Raw genomic sequence first — 5,243 nt, 5'->3', positions numbered from 1 at the left:
CGCCTGGCCCTGGCCCCGGCCGGGGCCCAGGGGCTGGGCGGGGGGAGCGGGGCCGCCGGGGCCCAGGGGCTGAGCTGCTTGGCACGAGGCCTTCTCCCCCCTCTGCTGAGCTGGCTTCTCGCTGGGCCCCATTGTGTGAGGAGGCGTGAAAAAACGGAGAAAAGCCCGGCCCTCCCTTGGGCACGGGCACCTGGCTCCTTCAGGAGCTGCCCCGAGGGCGCAGCCTGGGGTGCACGTTGAGGGAAGCCCACTTCGTATTGGGTTTGCATTGATGCACTTCGTATTGGGTTTGCTGCGTTGGGGAGCGACGCTGCTTGCTGCAAGGAAGGGCGGGTGTGCAGTGCAGGGCCTGGCTTGCTCCCAGGCTAATTTGCTTGAGGAGCTAGAGCGAGTTGGGCCCTGAAGTCAAGAAGTGAGCGCCAGGCCAGGGACTAGCAGCTCCTTGGCCGTCCATCGTCCCATTCGTTGTTTCCTTCTTGGGGAAAACACCGGTCCAGTGTTTGCACCCGTGGATCAGACAGTGGCTGTGTTGGGGCTCCTGTGTCTAAGTGCAGGAGCTGTGGAGGGGGAGGGGTGATAACATCTGCCCTGTGAAACTGTTTGGTAGACATTTTCCGTGTGAGGTTGTTGTACCATTTAGGGACATTGTTAAAATCCCACTAGATCGTTTCTGTCAATACAATACCATATTTCTAAGAGAATAATTGTGTTGTAATTATTCATTGATGCACACGAACGTAAAGGCCAAGTTTGTGGTCTCTGATTTTAGGGCAGTATTTCTTTTCTGTCATCTTGAATTATGCAGTGAAGTCCTGATTCTCTGTGGGGGTGTTTTACAATGCAAGGGTGAGAACAAGGCCCTGTTACCGAATTAAACGCCTTGAACAGTAACCCACTCTGGCACTGTCATGACTGGGAATCTTGAAGCAGGCCCCGGGTAGTACAGGATTTTTTGATAATCTGTCTAGAGGTTGGTAACCACCAGTAAGAACAGAACAGTGCTTCCAGAACAGCAAATGAAATAAAAACTGTCACTGGCAAAATGCTGTAATTCTTGTATATTATTTTGGGGCCAATATAAGCATTTTGTATTGATATTAAGATTTGAATTATAGAGTACAGAATTAGATTTGTATCTTAAAAAATATATGCTGATTTACAAGGAAATAAGGCAAGAACATTAAATGGGTGAAACTTGTAAGATGACATGAACATGTAAAAAATATATTTATTAATATAAGAAAACAAGTAGCCATAACTCAGTGCATGTTCTGTTCTTCCTTGAATACATCTTGTGAAAACTTTTGGTTTTAAATGAAAAGGTTTTCTTAGGTGGAGAAAAGAAAAATAACCCCCCTGAATTCAGCTTTTGTACCATATGCATTACATATTACCAGATTTTAGAGAATCAGAATCAAGGTGATTTTTGATATTATAGTATGACAGCACTGATTAGATGATGAAAAATAAAATGAGATATGTGGTTTGTATTTAATGATGAAGCTGTTATAGCTAACTTATGCTGTGAATGTTTTAAAAATTTTCTTTGATCTCTGCCAGTACATGCATACAGAATCATATTCAGGAGCCCTAGCTTTATTTTTCAGAGATACTAAATAAACTTTAACTGGAGTGTTGCAATGCTTGGCACCTCTGAAAACAAGGTCATTGACTCTGAAGCAGGTTGGTTTCAAAATATGTTCTGAAAGATAAATAATATCCCACTCATTTTGCTCCTGCACATTGCTGTGAGAAGTGATGCATCCTCATTGGACCCCAGTGGATAATCCTACTGGTGTTCATCAGAGCAGTGTGGGGGGGAAATACTTAAGAATATGCTGTTCACGGTCTGCCCAGGGATTTTTGACATCGGTGTAGCTGTACCAGGATAGATCCCTAGCTTATATACTGTGCCCTGGTGTAATTTACCCTGCAAGAAAACTGCACTGTTGCAGATTACACTGCTCTAACGTCTGCTCCAGGCTCATTTGTGCCTGGAGATTGCACTGACACAAAAACACCTGTGGCTGAGATCTCGGTGTAAACAAATCCTGAGACAGTTATGCCAGCTCTGTCCTCTGTGGCAGCATCAGCGTACCCAATCTGTACTGAGTGGCCCCAAATACAGGATGCCACCTGCTTTTCAGTCAATTGGTCTGATCTAAGCTTGGTCACTGGTTCCTAGGTCCAGGTATATAAGACACTTCCAGGCTTTGAGTCCTTTAGAACATAGTACTCTTCCAATATGGAGCCAGTGCCTCCGACTTCTTGAGCTGTGAGACCTGCCATGTGCACTCCACACTCATTTACCTGTGCACTCTCTGGGCTATGAATGCTTTGGGTTTCTAATTTAAAGGGCCAAGATAAACATTTAGGGTTTTATACGTCAGAGCTTGGGGGCTGGGGTGGTGCAAGCACTAAGAGATACAGCTGACAGCCTAGAGGTCATAAGTTTGAGGCCACAGCAGAAGTTCTCATGGCGTGGCCTATCAACCTCCAACGAATTTGCAAATTCTGCTAAATACCTTGTCACAGGGACAAGGAAAAGGAAGGAACCTCAGAGTTGACTCTATAGAAGAAGCTGAAAGTAAGAAGCCAGTACAACTCCTTGAAAACAGAATATAATGGTTTCTGAGTGATTCTTGACAGCAGCTGTCTGCCGAGTGCATCACAGTGGTTAAATCTAAAAGTCCCAGAAGTTGGCTATTATTTTGAAGAGGTCTAAATCCAGAAGAAAGGAACCTAAGCACTTAATTGTGTATAAAACGTTTTCTGGTCAGTAGCAGCATAGTGTGTTTTTGGGGGGTTCAGAAATACCTTCAAACTAAGCAATCCATTGGTGTAGCTTCTAGATATTATTCCTAACTTATTACCTTTCTTTTGATAGTGTCTGGAAGAAGCCTATTGAATCATTTTTGCAATTTCAAGAAGACATCTGGACAGTTACAGTATCACACTTGTTAGATCTGATGAATATGTCATAGAGCTGATAAGGAGCACTCCCCTATCTCTCATGATGCTCTACTAATTTTACTAAAATCTAGTAGAACCATTGAATTTATAAATGGATACACATTTTGGTGTTTTACTGACTACATTAGCAGAGAAGTAGTTAGTCATGTTACTGTGAAGTCAGGCCGAAGGCAGGGTAGGAATGCACCTTGCATACTAAATCAGAGGTGCATAAGCTCTTGTGATGCCAAGCTCACTTTATAGATGCTGTGAAAGGACATGCACAGAGCAGTCTTACTGGATGATTTGTATACAAATAACAAAAACACTTTAAAAATCAATGAGAAGTGAGAAATTGCAGAACAAGAAATCGTTCCCAGAGTGGAATTTATTACGTCTAAACGGGGACTATGAAGGTTTACCCATTACCTGAATTAACTTTTGTGACCCCTTTATGCCTATGAGTTTATTACTTGTTTGGCTCTCTCCTCCTTCCCTTCTGCCTCTTGTATTCAAGTCACTCTTATCTGATAGACATGAGCTGTACATGTCTTTCACAGCATCTGATGAAGTGAGACTCAGTCTCACAAAAGCTTCTGCATCTCTGATTTAGTACAAGGTGCAGCTCTCTGCTGTCTTCTTATTAGCTGTGTATCATATAGTGTAGCTCCTTGGTCCTGTTCATTTCAGTGTGCTGCAGGAGCTTCACAGAGTGAACTTGGAGCTCTGCTTTAAGTTGAGGATTTCTTGGGTATAGTGGAAATTGTGCCCTACCTGGTGTGTCCCCTTGCCTGCAGTGGAGGAATGTTGGGGAAATGTTAGTACATAGTGTGGCTTGGTGGGTATTGTACTACAAATATCAGACCTGTGGAACAGTCCCTAGGGGACTATTCTAGCCATCCATCCCATGCTACAGCCAGGAAGTGGAGGTGGCATAAAACCACTTTTGCTGGTATTTCCTAGAATAACCTTGTTGCAGTTTATGATTACACTCATACTTTCCAACTCTTGGGAGTGGCTTGTACCCTATTATTTACTATTCAGTGAATGCACAAGTAGTATGAAAAATGCGAGGGATTTGAAGTATTAAGTAGGAAGACTAAATTTAAAAAAATTATAATTGAAAAACTGCCCTGGGGCCTGAGGTAGACATCAGACCCATTTTAGCCTTTTAGTAGTCTTAGGCCAGCAGAGTGGAAGTTCTGCTACAACAGGAGAAGAAGAGCAGCCATTTAGTAGATGTGCAGCATCTTCAACTATCCCACAGCTATGCAGAGAGCTGATCACCAGGCACGAGCATTGTAACAGCTGTCAACAGACTAAATAAGCTATGATGGCTTCTGGGAATTAACATGCAAAGAAGCTGCAGTCTCAGAGTGCATAACTTTGTATTTCCAGTCTCTTTTCTTGCTGTTCACAGACTGTATTTTAGATGCCAGATAGGAAGGTTATACCTATTCCCTGAGTAAAGGCTGTACTTGTTCCTGTTGTCAAGAAAATCACTGACAAGTTGCAAGTTTTAAAATAACTCAGAATGAATCGTATAAATACAACAGGCAACCTCCCACAAGCACTATTAAAGCAACATTTTTTCAGTCAAAAATGACCTTGGTCATCTTTCTAAAAATTTTTAAATGACTGTTTAAAAATGAACACTGAGAAGTTTCATAAATGGTAACTGTTGTCTGCAAACAAATTCTTAGCCCATAAAAATCTTATAATGAAAGTACTGTCTCAATCACAGCTATATTATTGGGGATTTAATTTGGATTTGGAATTGCCTAGCAAGGTAGCTTGTGAGATTTTTCTTCTCCACTAGATGGCCCCAGATATCTGCTTTGGGGACCCTCTCAGAAATAAAAATTTAACTGAATTTGGTGGGCCTTGAATACTAAGTGGGTTTTAAGTGTAGACTTTTCATAGTTTCATAGTAGCTAGGGTCAGGAGGGACGTGAACAGATCATCTAGCCTGACCACAGGCAGGAATGAATGCTGGGTTCACAAGACCCCAGACAGGTGATCGTCCAACCTTCTCTTGAATATGCCCAAGGTAGGGGCGAGGACCACTTCCCTGGGAAGTTGGTTCCAGATTTTGGCCACCCTAACTGTAAAATATTGCCTTCTGATCTCCAACCTAAACCTATTCTCCATCAGCTTATGACCATCGTTCCTCATCACCCCAGGTGGTGCTGGGGAGAAAAGAGCTCTGCCTATTTGCTGTTGATCCCCCTTGATGAGCTTGTAGGCAGCCACCAGGTCCCCCCTCAGCTTCCTCTTGCTGAGGCTGAACA

General features: G+C 43.1%; 1 protein-coding gene across 11 annotated transcripts in view; it reads left to right on the top strand.

Annotated features, from left to right (window-relative positions):
• GABPB1 (GA binding protein transcription factor subunit beta 1) overlaps positions 1–5,243 on the top strand; it is a 56,714-nt gene that overhangs the window by 5,812 nt on the left and 45,659 nt on the right. The window contains exon 1 of one of the 11 annotated variants that reach the window (XM_025212090.1): positions 7–261. The exons of the other annotated variants lie outside the window; for them this stretch is intronic. The gene's annotated coding sequence lies outside the window, so the exon portion shown is untranslated. Of the gene's footprint in view, positions 1–6; positions 262–5,243 lie in introns of those variants that run through there. 11 annotated transcript variants of the gene reach the window in all.

Source organism: Alligator sinensis, unplaced genomic scaffold, assembly GCF_000455745.1.
Source record: "Alligator sinensis unplaced genomic scaffold, ASM45574v1 scaffold476_1, whole genome shotgun sequence".
Lineage (NCBI taxonomy): Eukaryota > Metazoa > Chordata > Crocodylia > Alligatoridae > Alligator > Alligator sinensis.
This window is presented reverse-complemented; position numbering and strand designations above follow the sequence as displayed.